The following is a 19563-nucleotide window of genomic DNA, read 5'->3' on the forward strand; positions in this document are numbered from 1 at the left end:
TGGCGGGCGCCTGTAGTCCCAGCTACTCAGGAGGTTGAGGCAAGAGAATGGCGTGAACCTGGGAGGCTGAGCTTGCAGTGAGCCTGGGAGCGCCACTGCACTCCAGTCTGGGTGACAGAGCAAGACTCCGTCTCAAAAAAAAAAAGAACAGGCAACCATGGAAGATCAGCATGGAGTTGAATGAAAAATAAACTTGTTAGGCCTCTTTTATGACAAAGAAACATAGTTGGGATCCACTGACTCTTTGGTTATGTTTATTACAGCTGAATCCTTGGGTACAAGTGTCATCAGTAAACCCAACTGCATTAGTCAGGGCTTTCTAGAGAGATAGAACATAATAGTTAGACAGATACATCTATTATAAGCAATTGGCTCACATGATAATGAAATTGAGTAGTTTCGTGATCTGCTGTCTGTAAGCTGAAGACTCAGGAAAGCTGGTGATGTAGTTCCAATATAATTCCATAGGCTTGAGAACCAGGAAAACCAATGGTGTAAGTTCCAGTTCAAGAGCAAAAGAAGACGAGTGTCAGAGCCCAAAAACAGGCAGAGAGCGAATTCTTCCTTACTCCCCATTTTTATTCTGTTGAGACCTCCAATGGATTGGATGGGGCCCACCCATATTAGGGAGAACAACCTACTTTACTCAGTCTCTTGACTCAAATGCTAATCTCAGCCAGAAACATCCTCACAGACACACCCAGAATAATGTTTAACCAAATATCTGGGCACCCTGTGGCCTAGTCAAGTCGACATGTAAAACTAACCATTACGCCAACTCAGACCAGCTTAAGGAGAAGAGGAATGTATTGACTGACATAACTGGGATAAATGCGTGGCTAACAATCACTGTAGCAGTAGACTTGGTGCTGGCATCCACTCTTCCTCCCTGCTTGCCTCAGTTTATCTTTGAGAATCCATCTCAGCCTCTCCTACTGCAGATTGACCCTGTCCACACGTCAGAGCCCACAGCTTCAACTTAGTAGCCTAGCACAAGAGAGTTCTTTCATCACAAGCTTGTATATAAATCCTAGGGGAGGACACTGATTTGCTTTACTTTGGGACATATGACTACCCTGGGACCAATCAATCTCTGCTGCCAAAGTATGGATATTATGATTGATTGATGTGAGTCCAGCGTTTACCACTACAGCCAGGGCAGAGGGTGTATTTCCGAAGGAGGGGATGTGATAGTTGTCGTTAGAGACCAGGACAGTCCATCCCTTGGCTGCCTGACACACATACGCATACAATCAGAAGAATGGATTCATTTCTTATAACTGCCCCATGTTCAGCCAAAACGCACTCACCCATTTCCTATGAGAGTAACAACTTAATGTCACATCCAGTTATTGCATCTAGCTCCAAGGATAGGATTTCTGGGCAATGCCTTTTCCTCTTGGTCAAGTTCAAATGTGGCTCTTTATAGTCCACCAACCTATGCCTAATTATCTCCAAAATATCCAGCATATAATAATGGAGGTAAAGGAGGATAAATGCAATTAAAACCCCCAGTTAGGCCTCAGTGCAGTGGCTCATTCCTGTAATCCCAGCACTTTGGGAGGCCGAGGAGGGAGGATCATTTGGGCCCGGGAGTTTGAGACCACTCTATGCAACATAGTGAGACCTCATCTCTACAAAAAATAGCCGAATGTGATAGCGCTTGCCTGTAGTCCTAGCTACTTGGGAGCCTGAAGCGGAAGGATCCGTTGAGCCTAGGAGGTTGAGGCTACAGTGGGCAATGATTGCGCCACACCGCACTCCAGCCTGGGCAACAGAGTGAGACTGTCTCAAAAAAAATTTTTTTTTAAATGCCTGGGGAACATAGCGAGACCTCGTCTCTACTAAAAATCAAAATATTTAACTAGGTGTGGTGGCATGTGCCTGTGATCCCAGCTACTCAGGAGGCTGAGGTGGGAGGATTGCTTGAGCCCAGGAGGTCAAGACGGCAGTGAGTCGTGATTGCACCACTGCATTTCAGCCTGCATGAGAGAACAAGGCCCTGTCTCGGAAAAAAAAAAAAAAGAGTTAGAAAAAGGGGCAGATGGAAAGCAAAATGTAACAATCAACTTTTCTGTATCTTGCTAGACAGGGGTAGGAAAGAGCCCTTTCTCTAGCAGTGAAACCCCTCCAAAAATCTAGTCACTTGATTTGAAGTGGTTTTACTGGCAAGCTTATAATGAAACAACAGGGCGGACATAGCACATTTTCTTAAAAAGATGTGGAAGACATTCTCCCATCCCTGATGCCCATGCCATGCTCAAACCAGTCTGTTTAGGGTTGGGTGCCGTGCAGGTCATATATTCCAAAACCGAAACCAGACTTCAAGTCTGACTAGAGATTCAAGAACTGCTTCCACGCATGTCATTTAGGTGACAAAACATTAGCTTTTCAGGAACAACTTTCTCATTTGGACCATTCATATTGGTCCAAATATCCTTTTTACCATATAACACATACTTCCTTACCTTGAAAGATACGAGCAATCCACATTCGTTGTTTGAAAAGGAAAAAAATACAGGTGAACAACAATAAAAATATCCAGAGATAGTGACTGTCAACACTTTGACTTACATTCTTCTTAATGTTCTTTTTTAGTATATGATGTGTGTTTGTGTGTATGCATGTGTGTGTGTTTTAGTATATGCATGTGTGTTTTTGTATGTTTGTGTTTTAGTATATGCATGTGTGTTTGTGTGTATGCATGTGTATGTATGTTTTTTAGCATATGCATGAGTGTTTGTATGTGTTTGAAACATGGAATTATATCATGCAACTTGTCTAAAGCCTGCTTTTCTCCTCCTGCCTTCCTGAAAGTTGATAATGGATGGCTCAGGAGTGAGGCCAGGGAGTTGGCTCTTTTTGAATGCCTGGGCCCTGGGGAGCATTATGTGCACGAATTATCTTTTAAAATCAGGATTACCAACCCAGAAACATAGAAATAGTGGTCCCAGCCCAGAATTTGATGCCCTTGCACTACCCAAACCTTCCCTTGTCCCCCTCCTCATCATCCTGAGGGTTGATTCCTCTTGATAGAAACCCTCTTCTTCCAGCCTCCCTTCTCTTTCTTCTCTCTGTGACAGAGACTCCTGTTTTCAGCTTTATGGGAAGTTCTTCATGAACATTTTGACGGTTTGTGGGACCAATGGGACGTAATATATGAAATCACAACTGTCCTGGAATCTCCAGAGCCAGAGGTCACCATCAGACATCAGAGTAAGTGTTTAGATCCTGACCGATCCTCTCTGGACCAGGACCTAAACACTTACTCTGATGTCTGATGGCGACCCCACACTTGCGTCTGTGGGCAATAACTCCGGGTTCTTTCATGAAGACTGAATTTTAGGATTGGAGTCAGGACAGTTTTTTTGTTTCTTCCTTTCTTCTCCCCTCACGTTCCTCTGGCCACGGCACCCCCAAACCTCCAATAGGACGAAAACTGAGTTTGGAGCATGGCCCAGCAGCTGCAGACTTGCCCAATATGCATAACCTGACCTGTCTTGGGGAGACAGTACTTTATCCCATCCCGCACTTCCTCGTGCATCTCTGCTGTGCATCTCTGTTGTATGTTTAAAGTGACAGAAATGCTGTTTTATGCATTTTCACAAAATGATCTCTCAGCCCAGTTTTGAAAATCTCAGTGGCAATATTGAAGGTGAGTCAGTAGATGGATAAGAACTCTGTGGAAGTTTAGGTCTTAATCTTTTTTTGTGTGTGTGGCTTCAGGTCAAATAATATCCAGCACTGGTAGTGCTACCACCAGAGTGATCCTTTTTAAAAGTGAGTCAGCTCTTGTCGGTTCTCTGCTCAAATCCATCAGTGGATTCCCCTCTCACTCAGGCTAAAGCTCACACACACCGCAGAAACCCTTATGATCGCCTCTTTTTTCGCCACCTGTGGGACCTCACCCTCTTGTGCTTACCCCACTCCATCCACACCAGTCTGGCTGTTTCTGGAGCCCTCAAGGAGCAGCCTCGTTTCAGGATCTCTGAGCTTGCTGTTCCCTCTGCCTGGAACTCTCTTCCCCTCAGATCCACGGGGTTGCTCCTTCAGCTCCTTTATGTCTCTGATCAAATTCTCAGTGTGAGCAAGTATGCCCTGAGGGAGAGATCAAATGTTGCTTTCTCAGTGAGACCCTCCTGCCCTGTCCTGCCCTTAACACTCACTAACACCCTCCGCTTTCTCTCTGCAGCATTCATCACTTTGCAGTATCCCTTCTGCTTGTTTCCTTTGTTCATTGTCTACCTCTCACTAGAATGTAGACTCTGTGGAGGCAGAGACTTTTGCTCACTGCAGTATCTCCATTGCAGACAAGAGTGCCAGGCTCGATAAATATTTGTCAAATAAATAAATTGAAGGCAATTTCCTCAGAGGCTAAATAATCATCATCTAGAACTCCTTCTCTTTTTAAGTACAGATGCCCACTCATTAATGCAATAGATATCTCATAAGTTGGCCATAACATAAAATCTATTTGTCTCTTGATTTTCATTATGGAATTAAAGATGCATTTCTATGAAAGAAAAAAAAAAACTCCCAGGAGATTAAACAAGGATTAGGAAAACTTCCAAGCCTGTAACATTCCGGGCGTCATTGTCATGCTGTATACTTGCTGCCTTGGCATTCACCTATCAGTTCCTGCTCCTTTGTAACATTGCAGCCCCTATCTTGGTTTCCAAGGAGGCTTTTTTTTTAATGCCAGGATCCCCTTACTCCATACTCACAATGTTCTGAACCTCTTTCTCTTTTCTTTCTCCTTGTGCCTAACGTGTAATGCTCTTATCCAAAGGTTACAAAGCACACCACCTTACAAATACAAATGAAGTCAGAACATTAGAAATGCAGATATCCTCTTTTATCCTCAGACCCTGCAGCATCTCTTGCCCTGAAAATACCTCACCTAACAAAGATTTCTTGGAGTCCTCAAAGGGCCCCACAACTTGAATGTCACCTATGGACACCATTTGGGGTCCGCCATGCTCTTTTTCTCCTGCTTAGTTGGTACCCAGTGCCAAAAACACCACCTGAAGGCTCTCATCATTATCAGTGGTGGTGGCTGTCTACTGGGAGCATGCCATGGCGTATAGGCTAAGGGTGCCATCTCCTGTTGCTCCCAAGGCTGCCAGTTCTCCACACATCGCTCTAAGAGAAGGACAAAAGTCCCAGTGCCAAGTGCATTGCTGCATTTGGTCCTCTGGGCATTGAGGAGCAGCACTGCTTGTTTTCTTTTTGGTGGTTTATCATCTGTCTGAAGCTTTGGAATGACAGTTGACTTCTCCCATTTCTACCAAGGTTTCAAAAATCTCAAGGTCAAGTTTTGATTAGTACTCTAGCCCAGGATTCCATGGGTTACTGCTGCAAGGATCTGAATTATCCCCGGCAGGAGGTTTGGGAATGGGAATCTTGAGAAAATGATCCACATCTTGCTGCAAGGATCCCTGTTTTTTTCTGTTTCCGTTTTTTTTTTTCTTTTCTTTTTTTTTTTTTTTTTTGTTTGTGAGTTGGAATCTCGCTCTGTCGCCCAGGCTGGAGTGCAGTGGTGCGATCTTGGCTCTCTGCATGCTCTGCCTCCCAGGTTCACGCCATTCTTCTGAGTAGCTGGGACTACAGGCGCCCACCACCACGCCTAGCTAATTTTTTGTATTTTTAGTAGAGACGGAGTTTCATCGTGTTAACCAGGATGGTCTCGATCTCCTGACCTCGTGATCCGCCCGCCTCGGCCTCCCAAAGTGCTGGGATTACAGGCGTGAGCCACTGCTCCCGGCCCTGTTTCTTTTTTTTTTTTCCCCCTCTAACAAAGCTGGTCTCTACAAGTATTCATGATGGTGCACTCCAGCCTGGGTGACACACCAAGACTCCGTCCCCAAAAAACCCCAAAACCTTGATTTATCAATTGCAAAATGGTAAACTCCAGCATGTTAACTTCAATTTAAACATGAGTTGTAGTCATGTCCAAAATAACCCATCTTATTCCCAGTGACTCTGGCCACATTTCTTTGGACCTGATTCCTGCTCTGGTAAGACCTGTATTAAGTGAATGTTAATATGCCCACCAGGACTCCTTTGCTGAGCCATTTTTGTGTATCTAATTTTGTTTATTTAAATCATTTCCAGAAGCAGTTTTTTGCTTAAGCCATGGCATTTTCTGGTCTCTCTCTGTGTTTTCAAAGTAGTCCTCAGCTTCATGCATTGGTGGGCTGGATCAGTCAATGGATAGCCCCTAAATGTGTATATAAGCTTGATCCGTGGATCCTGAGACACAGGGGAAAGAAAAAAGATATTGCATAAGAATGATGCGGCAAGAATTTCAGGATGGAGACTCTCTATGTCAGGCCTGGGGGATGCAGATTGATGGTGACCATAATTAATGTTCTATACATGCTATAAACTGTTTCTGGGAGCTAACATGTAGTTTATTTGGGCTGCTATAACAAAATGCCATAAACTAGGTGGCTTATAAACAATCAACATTTATTTCTCATAGCTCTAGAGGCTAGGAAGTCCAAGATCAAGGCACTGGCAAATTCGGTGTCTGATGAGGGCCCACTTTCTGGTTCATAGATGGTGCCTTTTCACCGTGTCCTCATATAGTGGAAGGGGCTAGCTAGCTCTCTGGGGTCTCCTTCTATAATGACACTAATCTCATTCATAAGAGCTTTGTCCTTATAATCCAATCACCTCCCCAAGACCCCACCTCCTAATGCCATCACCTTGGGGTTTAGGATTTCAACATATAAATTTTGGGAGGTTACAAACATGTAGACCATAGCATCACATGACCTATCTGGCAGGGAATGGGGTAGAAGCAAGAAGCTAGGGACCCTCTTTGTGTGGGGATCTTTGGACCTGGTGGATTTTTCATACCTCATGGACCACAGACTTGGAGGATACCAGGAAGACACACCTAGCAGTAGCCTACGAATCTGTCATTCTTATGTCCTTTTTGAGGCCCTGTGAAGCTTGTGATTACAAATAATCTGCATTTATGAGACCAATTTCATAATCCATTCACAAACTCACCTGTGCTTCTCCTGAATCTAGGCCTAAGACACAAAATTTGTGTGTTCAAACAACTTGTACTTTTGGGTATTATCTGAAACCTTCAGTCACCCTTTTTTATGTCGGTTTTGACACCGTTCCCATAATTGTCTATGGAATGGTACAGGCATACCTCATATTGTGGGTTCAGTTCCAGACCACTGCAATGAAGCAAATGTTGCAATAAAGTGAATCACGTGAATTTTTTGGTTTCCTAGTGCATGTAAAAGTTATGTTAACACTATAGTCTATTAAGTGTACAACAGCCTTATGTCTAAAAAAAGCAATGTACATTCTTAATTTAAAAAATATGGGCCAGACACAGTGGCTCACACCTGTAATCCCAGTACTTTGGGAGACCTGGGTGAGTCTTTGGGTGGGTGGATTGCAAGAGCCTAAGAGTTTGAGACCAGCCTGGGCAACATGGTAAAATCCCATCTCTACAAAAATACAAAAATTAGCTGGGCATAGTGGCATGCACCTGTGTTTTCAGCTACTTGGGAGGCTGAGGCAGGAGAATCACTTGAACCTGGGAAGGTCAAGGCTGCAGTGAGCCCTGATTGTGCCACTGCACTCCAGCCTGGGTAACAGAGTGAGACTCTGTCTCAAAAAAAAAAAAAAAAAAAATACTGCCAGGTGCAGTGGCACGTGTCTGTAGTCCCAACTACTCAGGAAGCTGAACCAGGAGGATCCCTGGAGCCCAGGAGTTTGAGAACAGCCTGGACAACACAGTGAGACCCCATCTCAAAAAATTTTTACCTGATTGCTAAAAAATACTAACAATCATCTGAGTCTTTAGTAAGTCATAATCTTTTTGCTGGTGGAGGATCTTGCCTCAATGTTGATGGCTGCTGAATGATCAGGGTGGTGGTTGCTAAAGGTTGGGGTGGCTGTGGTAATATCTTATAGTAAGACAATGAAATTTGCTGCATCAATTGACTCTTCCTTTCCTGAAAGATTCTCTGTAGGATGAGATGCTCTTTGATAGCATTTTACCCACAGTAGAACTTCTTTCAAATTTGGAATCAATCCCCTTAAACCCTGCCACTGCTTTATCAACTAAGTTTATATAATATTCTAAATTCTGTGTTGTCATTTCAACAGTGTTCACAGTATCTTCACCAGGAGTAGATTCCATCTCAAGAAACCATTTTCAAGCTGAGTATGGTGGCACATACCTGTAGTCCCAGCTACTTGGCAGGCTGAGGTGGGAGAACTGCTTGAACCCAGGAGTTTGAGATTAGCCTGAGCGACATAGCGAGACCCTGTCTCTAAAAAAAAAAAAAAAAAACAAAAAAAACTTTCTTTGCTACTCCATAAGAAGCAAGTCTTCATGCTTTACAATTTTATCATGAGATTACGGCAGTTCTGTCCCATCTTCAGACTTGTCTTCCAAATCTAGTTATCTTGCTATTTACACATTTGCAGCTACTTCCTCCACTGAAGACTTGAACCCCTCAAAGTCATCCTTGAGGATTGGAATTAATTTCTTCCAAACTTCTCTTAATGTTGATATTTTTACCTCCTTTCATTAATCACAAATGTTCTTAATGGCATCTAGAATGGTGAATCCTTTCCAGAAGGTTTCCAATTTAGTTTGCCAAGATCCATCAGAGGAATCACTATCTATGGCAGCTACAGCCTTACAAAATGTGTTTCTTAAATAATAAGACTCAAAAGTCAAAATTACCTCTTGATCCGTGGCTTATATAATGGGTATTGTTTTAGCAGGCATGAAAACATTAATCTCCTTGTACATCTCCATCAGAACTCTTGGGGGACTAGGTGCATTGTCAATGAGCAGTAATATTTTGAAAGGAGTCTTTTTTTTCTGAGAAGTAGGTCTCAACAGTGGGCTTAAAATATTTAGTAAACCAAGCTATCAGTAGAGGTGCTGTCATCCAGGCTTTGTGGTTCCACTTATGGAGCACAGACACAGTAGATTTAACATAATTCTTAAGGGCCCTAAGATTTTTGCAATAGTAACTGAGCACTGTCTTCAACTTAAAGTCACCCCTAACAGAGAGTCAGCCTGTCCTTTGAAGCTTTGAAGTCATTGACTTCTCCTCTCTAGCTAGGAAAGTCCTAGATGGTGTCTTCTTCTGATAGAAGGCTGTTTCATCTACATTGAAAAACGCATTGTTTAGTGTAGCCACCTTCATCAATGACCTTCGCTACATCTTCTGGATAACTTGCTGTAACTTTTTCATCAGGACTTAATGCCTCACCTTATACTTTTATGTTATAGAGATGGTTTCTTTTCTTAAACCTCATAAACCAAACTCTGGTAGCTTCATACTTTTCTTCTGCAGCTTCCTCACCTCTCTCATCTTTCATGGAATTGAAGAGGGTTAGGGCCTTGCCCTGGATTAGGCTTTGGCTTTAGAGAACGTTGTGGCTTGTCTGAACTTCTATCTAGGCCACTCAAACTTTCTCCATAGCAGCAATAAGACTGTTTTGCTTTCCTATCATCATGTGTTCTCTAGAGTAGCACTTTTAATTTCCTTTAAGAACTTTTTCTTTGCATTCACAACTTGTCTAACTGGTGCAAGAGGCCTAGCTTTCAGCCTGTCTTGGCTTTTGGCATATTTTCCTCATTAAGCTAATCATTTCTAGCTTTTGTTTTAAAGTGAGAGATATGAGATTCTTCCTTTCACTTTAGCACTTAGAGGCCGTTGAATGGTTATTAATTGGCCTAATTTCAAATACTGTGTCTCAGGGAGTAGGGAGGTCCAAGGAGAGGGAGAGAGATGGGCCAGTCAGTGGAGCAGTCAGAACACAACATTTATCAATTAAGTTTGTCATCTTATATGGGCATGGTTTGTGGCACCTCAAAACAATGACAATATTAATATCAAAGATCCCTGATCACAGATCACTATAATAGATATAATAATAATGAAAACACTTAAAATACTGCAGGAATACCAAAATGTGACCCAGAGTCATGAAATGAGCACATACCGTTGGAAAAATGGGACTAATAGACTTGCCTAATGCAGGGTTGCCACAAATCTTCAATTCATAACAAATGCAATATCTTCAAAGTACAATAAAGCAAATCACAATGAGACGAGGTGTACCTGCATTCACTTACACACATACCACAGTTTTCACTGTAAAGATTTAGAACTGCCTCGAGAACCTTGCATAGCTATCTCCTTCATTTATTCAACCTGCACTATTTATTGAGCAATACTATGTGTCAGGTATTGTATTTGAGTAGGTAGTGAACAAACATTTTCTATCCTAGGGAGTTCACATGGAACTGGGAGAAATAGGCCATGAACAAGTATGTATGTGTAAATAGAGAAATGTTTCAATAACAGTGCCAAAAAGAAAAATTGGTAAGGGGTGGAGTAATGGGGATGGGAGTGTACTACTTTGTACAGTGCAGCCAGCCAGGATAACTTTTCTGAGGAAATAACATTTTCTTAGAGATGTAAAAGAAATAAGGGAAGGAACCATGGGTTTTGTGGTGGAAGAGCCTTTAGATAGAGTGAACAGCAAATGCAAAGGGACTGAGGAACAAGAATGTTTGTCTTGTTCAAGGAATGATTAGGGCAGTAGCAGCAGCGGTATTGTTACTTGTAGAGAGTCTTGGCTGCAAGTTGTTCAGGCTCTTGGCATTTCGAACAAAGAATTGAACAAAACGCATAGCAAAGCAAGAAAGGAATGGAGCAATGAAAGCAGAGATTTATTGAAAATTAAAGTACACTCCATAGTGTGGGAGCCGGCCGAGCAGCAGCTCAAGGGCCCTGATACAGAATCTTCTGGGGTCCAGATACCCCCCTAAAGGTTTCCCATTGGTCACTTGGTGTTCACCACCTGTAAATGAAGTGATGGCTTGCAATCAGTCTGATTGGTTGCTGCTCGCAATCAGAGGTTGAAGTGAAGTTACAAAGGTTACACCCCTATGCAAACATCTGATTGGTTGCTGAAAGCATCTAATCAGACGCTAAAGTGAAGTTACAAAGTTGCACTCGTATGCAAATGAAGACTTGGCCTGCAATCAGTCTGATTGGTGCTGTCCGCCACCAATCAGAGGCTGAAGTGAAGTTACAAAGTTACACTCCTATGCAACCAGTCAGAGGTACTTTCAATTTTCCTTGTGTCATGCAGAAAAGCTGGAGGTTTGCAAAGGGAGTGGTCTCTGGTCCTTTTGTTACTTAGGTGTGGAAAGTTGGTGGGGGTGGGGGATTCCTTTTGATTTAGTTCTAGAAAGTCAGGATGAAATGGCCTTAGGTTCCCTGACTCCAGACCCTATCTCCTGCCTCAGTGTGAGATGTCAGGGTGGTGGCAGGAATGGGATGGCAGTGGGTGGGAAGGAATATCTTTGGGACATCAAAGATTGCGAGGTAGTAGGAGTCCAGAACACGTTGGGCAAGGCATGGATTTTGGATTTTAATCTCTGTGTGATGGGAAACCATTGGAGCGTCTTGAGCCAGGTGTGACATGATTTGATCTGTTTTATTTCAGAGATCTCGGTGGTGGCAGAGACCTTAGCTGGTGGGCTGGGGTTGGTTGCTACTAGAAGGCTTCTAGGTTTCCCATCTCCTTTCAATCTGGGCAGCTTCACCTTGATCTATTTTGCATATTGGGCTTCTGGATAGATTGTTGTTCTTTTTTAGACGGAGTCTCGCTCTGTCACCCAGGCTGGAGTGCAGTGGCGCGATCTCGGCTCACTGCAACCTTCGCCTCCTGGGTTCAAGCGATTCTCCTGCCTCAGCCTCTCGAGTAGCTGGGACTACAGGAGCCCGCCACCATACCTGGCTAATTTTTTGTATTTTTAGTAGAGAGGGGGATTTCACCATGTTAGCTAGGATGGTCTTGATCTCCTGACCTTGTGATCCGCCCGCCTCAGCCTCCCAAAGTGCTGGGATTACAGGCTTGAGCTACCACGCTCGGCTGATTTTTTTTTTTTTTTTAAAGAAAGATTTCCACAACTTTAAAAACTTTGGAAAATGACTTTTATATTGCCTGTTATATTTATAAAAACCAGTGGGAAGTGGAAAAATTAAAGTGATAGGAAATAATTATTTCATAAATTTTACTCCATTGAGACAAAGATGGAAACCACAATAGGGCAAGAGGTGGTAAATCTTAATCTCAGCCGGACCATCTGTGTTTAAGCTAGTTGAATTCTTCTTTTGTGTTAACTAGAAAGGAAAAAGGGCAAGATTAAAGATGAAGATCATTTGGGAATTTATAGTACTTTTTAGTGGGATGGAAACAGAAGTCTGTTCAAAGTGGTGTATTATTCACACCCATCTTTAGGAACACGTTGTCATAGTCAAAGCAGCATTCATTGCCTGTACAATGCAAAACTGAGGTTGAAAAGCATACATTGTAAATTTATTTACCATTTTAAATGAAACTTATTTTTGCTTCTTTCCCTTTGCATTACATTGGTGAATGGGAAATATATATATATACATATGTGTGTATATATGTCTATGTATATGTATGTATATGTGTATATATATATAAAATGTTTGAATTTTTAAGAATTGATATTGTTAGAAGTTTTCATGAATCTTAAAATTCTTTACCCAACAGAGGCATTACCTTATTAAGTTGTTGCCTGACATTTATTCAATGACGACAATGTGCTAGGGCTTTTCTTTTCTTTTTTTTTTATTTTTATTTTTGAGACGGAGTCTCGCTCTGTCGCCCAGGCTGGAGTGCAGTGGCGCGATCTCGGCTCACTGCAGCCTCCGCCCCCCGGGTTCACGCCATTCTCCTGCCTCAGTCTCCTGAGTAGCTGGAACTACAGGCTCCCGCCACGACGCCCAGCTAATTTTTTGTATTTTTTAGTAGAGACGGGGTTTCACTGTGTTAGCCAGGATGGTCTCAATCTCCTGACCTTGTGATCCGCCCGCCTTGGCCTCCCAAAGTGCTGAGATTACAGGCGTGAGCCACCGCGCCCGGCAGGCTTTGATTTTAAATATGATTTATTTTAAAATTATCTTAAAATGATTTTTAAAAATAGGATTTATTTAAAAATCATTATTCCTTTAAAACTCAAAACCTCGTCCCATTCCAGCAGGTGTAGCTAAAACAACAACAACAACAACAACAAACCTCAAAACTTCAGTAAAAGTATGTGAAAGTATGTGAATGCTCTTATGTTGAGCATTTTGCATGCATTTACTCTTTTAATCCCCACAACAACTCCAAAACCTGGCATTATTTTACCGATTTCATAGATAAGGAAACTGAATCACAGATAGTGAAGCAGTTGACTCAGCGTCGTAAAGCAAAGTGGAAGAGCTGAGCTTAGCAGATGGATCTTTTGGTTTCAAAGCCTGCTCTTTGGCTGCTGTGGGGAAGGGAAACCATCATCCAGGGTGGGGAAGGTGGTTTATCTAGAATGATCTAGGCAGAGGTCTACATCTAGGTAACAAAGAGAAATTTCACATCCTTTACCCCTTCTGTGAAAACACATCTAATTTATACTTGAGCCCATCGTCTGGCCACCCCACAGAAACTGTTCCTAATGCTGTGAATTACAGAACTTTAATTTATTTGCATTTCTGTGTTCTTTTGGGAATGGATTTACTGCTTGAAATATATATTTTTTTAATTACATAATAAAACTTCAAAACTTTGAAATCCATAAAATAAGTGGTGCTTGTCAACAAAGTGTGTTTCTGGATGTGAATCCCTGATTATAAGATATTTATTAAAGTCTTTTTTCTTCTCAAGGAATGGAGAAGTCTAGGAATATTAATCCTTAGGATGATCACTAATAAAATTTATTTCATAGTTCTGAACACATAAAAGCTTTGTCTATATTCTTTGGATATTAAAGTGTAAAAAAATTGTAATTGATTAAAAGTTGGATGTTGACACTAAATGGGAAGAAACTGACATAATTTATGTGAATGTGCTTAGGTCACTTACAGTGCATTCCATAAATGATAATGGAATCTAAAGATCTTCAGCTGGAGAAAATGAGGCTAAGGAGGACCTTAAATGGCCAAGTTTGTCTTCAGTGTCTTCTCTTTGCCTTCTCGCTCTTTCTATCTCTGTGTGTTGCTCTCCCTTACTCTGAAAAAACTAAAGGCAATAGGGTAACAAACAACATTTCAGAAAAGTAGGATTAAAAGTGTAGTCTTAGCTCAGCAGATTTTAAAACATATTGTAAGGTTACAAATATTCAAACAGTGCTTGGCCAACAATTAGGCAGCAGATGATGAATCAGACTAGAAGGTCAAACAACAGACTTGCTTCTCATTAAAAAGGGGAAACATAATCAATTTAGGAGAGACTGGATGGATTATTCAAAAACTAATTTTTGTATAATTTTCTAATTACTTAGAAAAGAAGAATACCAAAGTATCCCCTCACTGCCTACGTCAAAATAAATTCTATGTAGATTAAGATTTTAACATAAAAACAAAATTCCATAAAATACTAGAACAAAAATAATAGTCTTAGGATGACATAGGGGTTTTCAAAGCATAATTCTAAAGCAGCAATAAGAAGGGTTGGCTGATTTTATTAAATTTTAACTAAGAACTTCTGTATGATTAAAGATATAATACCCAATTGAAAGGTTTATAAACTTGGACCAAAATGTGCAGTCATATATAAAGAGTTAATAACTCTATTAAATAGAAAGGACTTACAAATAGAAAAGGTCATCACCCCAAGATCACAAGTGAAGCTCATGAATAGATAGTTCACTGAAGAAACATAACTGTTTAGTAATTTTTTTAAAAAAACACCTTTAATGTCACAATTAATCAAATACATACATAGTGAAACAAAGAAATGCCTTTTTTTGATATTAGACTTTCAGAGATTGCAAAGCACCCCAAAAGTCCTGAGCAGGGTATAGGGAAATTGGCATGAGAGGGTTGTATTTTTCTGGTAAAAAAAATTTAGCAATGGACATCAGAAACTGAAAGTGTTTATAGCTTTGGAGTCAGTTGTTTCACTTAAAGTATTTACTCTAAGGAAATCACTGGAAATACAGACAAAAACTTTTGTACGATAATATTAGTTATGGCACTAACAATCACAAATATTTAATGCTATAGGAAATTGCTTACGATAAAATTATAAGTAAACAAAGATGATCTCAATTTTGATTAAGAGAAAATATATATCAATTATACCTCAATAAAGTGTTCAAAAAGAACATATATACGTGTATCAACAAATACATACAGATACAGAAAGAAAATACATCGAATTGTTTTGTTTTGTTTTGTTTTGCTTGAGACGGAGTCTCGCTCCAGCCCAGGCTGGAGTGCAGTGGCGCAATCTCAGCTCACTGCACACTCCGCCTCCTGGGTTCACGCCATTCTCCTGCCTCAGCCTCCCTAGTAGCTGGGACTACAGGCACCCGCCACCACGCCCAGCTAATTTTTTTTATTTTTAGTAGAGACGGGGTTTCACCGTGTTAGCCAGGATGGTCTCGATTTCCTGACCTCGTGATCCGCCCGCCTCGGCCTCCCAAAGTGCTGGGATTACAGGCGTGAGCCACCACACCCCGCCAACTTTAGACAAATTTAAAGCAAATCATCTTTGGTTGGCTGCCTAATTAAATGGTCAGCCTTTGGTGCTGCAGTGTGAGTGAGTTCGTGTATCTTTTCCTATGTAGCTAAGGGAAGGGCCCTTGGCAACGTAATGAGGGAGGGACAGATCTAGGCAGGCTGCTTTATCCTCTGAGCACTTTTGCTTTTGTGGGCCGCCTCCTCCAAACAAACAACAAAAAATCAAAAGTTACATTTTACAACCGTGTTGGCGTATAGATCAATATAATCCAGGCTGAGTTATATTTATTTTTTCTTCTGATTTTAAAATAAATTAATTTAAAACCTTTTTGTGGACTCCTAAGGGGAGCATGGCCTAGGCGCTATACTAACCAGGCCACGTGGAGTAGTTGTCTGTGGGCCCAGGTGGGAGGCTCAGGGACAGGCCAGGGATTGAGGAGATACCACAGTGGGGGGATAGGATTCTAGAAGGCAGGATGGAACAATGCCATCTACTCCGTCAGTGGCCTTGAGCAGCTGTTGTTTATTGTTCGTCCTTGTGAGAACAATCAAATTTCAGGTTACTAGGGAGCCGTCGTCAAACCCTGCTCTCATTTGTGCGTCACATTTCCAAGGCCTTTTATGGGAAGGCATGTTAGAAATCTCTGTGACTGTCTGTTTGGGGGTAAGAGGGCTTAACAAGAGGCAAGGTGACTCCCAGGTTTCTGACAAGGGCATCTGGGTCAGTGGTGGGACCATTCTCCAATGTGTAGGTCATGGAGGAAAATTTCTATTTAGATACCTCGAATTGTAGGTGACTTGAGCACATGGAGGAGGTGGGAAATAAAGCCCTAGGGATGTTCTAGAACTCAGAGGAGAGGTGTATGTTCGATTGGTGGACTTAGAACATCCACGGGCAGGAAGTGCCTGACGCCATGAGCATGGATGAGTGAAGGGAGGTGGCAGGACCCAGGATTCCTGGAACACTTTCAGAAGATGTGGCCAAGGAGACCTGGCAGCAGAGAAGAGGAAAACCTCAAGATAGTGATGCTGACACCAAGAAAGGATGCAGTTTCTGAAGAAGGATGTGATTTGCAGTTTCAAAGGCAATACGGAGGTTTATCAAGATCAAGATTAAAAAGTAAGATGATTTAAAAGTTAGGCAGCTGTTGGTGAACTTACTGAGAACATTTGGTGCCAAACCAGATTAAAGTGTGTTTAGGAATAAATGGACAGAGAAATAAAGAGAAAAGACGCTCTTTTCAGAAGCTGGATGTGAAAGGGAAGAAAGTATCAAGGTTATAGTAAATGTTACTATTCTTTAGCTTTATAGTCATGTACTGCATGACGACATCTCAGTCAGTGACAAACCACATATACAACATTGGTCCCATAAGATTATAATACTGTATTTTTGCTGTACCTTTTTATGTTTGATATGGTTTTCTGTGTCCCCATCAAATCTCATGTTGAATTGTAATCCCCAGTGTTGGAGGTGGGGCCTGGTGGGAGGTGACTGGCTCATGGCGGTGGTCCTTCATGAATGGTTTCAGCCCATCCCCTTGCTGCTGTTCTCGTGATAGTGAGTTATTGAGAGATCTGGTTATTTAAAAGTGTGAGCACCTTCCACATCTCTCTATTTCATCTCTCTCATGGCTGCAGCCTTGTGAGACGTGCCTGCTTCCCCTTCACCCTCTGCCATGATTGTAAGTTTCCTGAGGCCACCCCAGTAGCAGAAGCCATTATGCTTCCTGGACAGCCTCCAGAACCATGAGCCAATTAAACCTCTTTTCTTTATAAATTACCCAGTTTTGGTAATTGCTTTATAACAATGGGAGAACAGACTAATATAATATTTAAATACACAAATACTTACGATTTGTTACAGTTGTCTGCAGTATTCAGTACAGTCACCTGTGGTACACGTTTGCAGCTTAGATACCGTAGGCTGTATTATATAGCCTAGGTGTGTAGCGGACTCTACATTTAGGTTTGTGTAAGTACGATTAAATCACCTAATGATGCATTTCTCAGAACATATTCCCATCAAGTGACGCACGACTGCATTTATAAGAAAGGAGACGGTAGAGTATGTTTATGTTGAAGATTATGAAAGTGCATGGGTTGAATGGTGTCACCCAAAATTCATTTGTTGAAGTCTTAACCCCCAGTACTTCAGAATGTGACCTTATTTGGAAATAAAGTCTTTGCAGATGTAATTAGTTGAGATGAGGTGAAACTGGAATAGGGTAGGCCTCTAATTCAACGCGACTGCTGTTCTTATAAAAAAGAAAAATTTGGACACAGACATGCAAACAGAGAAGGCCATATGAACATGAAGGCAGAACTCAGAGTGATGTGTCTAGAAGCCAAGGAACGCCAAAGATTGCCAGCAACCACCAGGAGCCAGGAGAGAGGCCTGGAAGACACCCTTCCCTGGCACCTTCAGAGGGAACTTGGCCTTGCTGATGTCTTGATTTTCTTTTAGTCTCCAGAACTGTGAGACAACACATTTCTGATGTTTAAGCCACTCCATTTGCGATACTTTGTTACAGCAGCCCTAGCCAACTATGAGAGAGAGAGAGAGAGAGAGACTTCTGAATAAATCCCAATTCTTAGGCTCTAACTAAGTGGGGTTGTTGGTGCAGCGAGCTGCTTAGTGACCACCATAGGAAATGGGTTAAAGACTACGTGGAGGCTAGGTGCGGTGGCTCAAGCCTGTAATCCCAGCACTTTGGGAGGCCAAGGCAGGCAGATCACGAGGTCAGGAGATCGAGACCATCCTGGCTAACATGGCAAAACCCCATCTCTACTAAAAATACAAAAAATTAGCCAGGCATGGTGGCGGGCACCTGTAGTCCCAGCTACTCAGGAGGCTGAGGCAGGAGAATGGCGTGAACCCGGGAGGCGGAGCTTGCAGTGAGCGAAGATCGTACCACTGCCCTCCAGCCTGGGCAACAGAGAGAGACTCCATTTCAGAAAAAAAAAAAAAAGAATACATGGAAATGTCAGCACACCAGACTAGGTACCTGTTAAGAGGGTCACATCCAGTTTTTTAGTTGTATGTCTTCAACCTAGAAGCCATTGCTACACACTGCCTGCTGGAGACAAAAATCATTGTGAGCTTTTTAAAAAAATGGATCACTTCTCTATTACATAAGTTCAATAGAATCTAACATCATAAGGCATAATTCATAGTGCTCTCAGAGCCAACAGTTACAGTAACTTGGCAATATAAATCTTGGTAGTATTGACAGAAAGTGTTTATATAGGTATTTCCAAATACCTCAACTTAGGCAGAAAAGTGGGAGTGAAAAATTAACAAATTGCACTCAACAATAGTTTAACAAATTGATTTCCACTAAAATGAAAATGAAAAAAGATTCATATCTTGGCTGAATATTAATTTGTATGTTCTTTATAGAGGGTCAAATTCATCTTTAGGGTGAAAATCATAAATCAACCCAATAAAAACTATATATATCAAGAAGAGCTAGAAATTTGTTCCTTGAAATGAAGTTGTTGCTCACCTCTAACTTGATCTTCATTTATTTGTTTTTTGGGAGCGAATGCATCATCAGACAATTGCTATCTTATTTACTTTGTAAATGATTTTAGATGATGTTGATTGTGCTAAAGGGATATAAGTTATACAGTAAATGGGAGAAAGGCTGTTTTTTGTTTATGGATTGCCTAGGATAAGTGGATATAAGACGTGGGAATGTTCAATGATGGAGTGTGGTGTGAGGAGAAGGAGAAAGTAGGAAAGGGGCAGTAAATGGACAACTTAAGCTGTGTGGCCTTGGGTAAACCTTTCAGGCCCATTTCCTGCTCTCTGACAGAGTTAGTAAGACCTAGCTCACTGTTGTATGTGAAAGCACCTGGAAGAGTGTCTGAGGCAAAGTCAAAGCACAATTGATGTTAGTGGTGTCTCTTTTTGATCGGGATTTGCAGTGAGAAGCAATGTGGTGGAGTGAGAAACCTGGATTTTGGTACACACTGATCTGGAAGCAAATTTCAGCTTAGCTTCTTGCCAGTG

At 41.7% G+C, this 19563-nt stretch overlaps 1 long non-coding RNA gene across 1 annotated transcript; it reads right to left on the bottom strand.

Moving 5' to 3' along the window:
• Positions 1-6074: 6074 nt before the first annotated feature.
• On the bottom strand, positions 6075-18654 carry LOC129035407 (uncharacterized). Its single transcript, XR_008502186.2, has 3 exons — positions 18554-18654; positions 13945-14100; positions 6075-6252 (listed from the first exon to the last, which is right to left on the bottom strand). It is a non-coding gene; the product is annotated as an uncharacterized LOC129035407 (long non-coding RNA).
• Positions 18655-19563: the final 909 nt, after the last annotated feature.

Source organism: Pongo pygmaeus, chromosome 3 (assembly GCF_028885625.2).
Source record: "Pongo pygmaeus isolate AG05252 chromosome 3, NHGRI_mPonPyg2-v2.0_pri, whole genome shotgun sequence".
Lineage (NCBI taxonomy): Eukaryota > Metazoa > Chordata > Mammalia > Primates > Hominidae > Pongo > Pongo pygmaeus.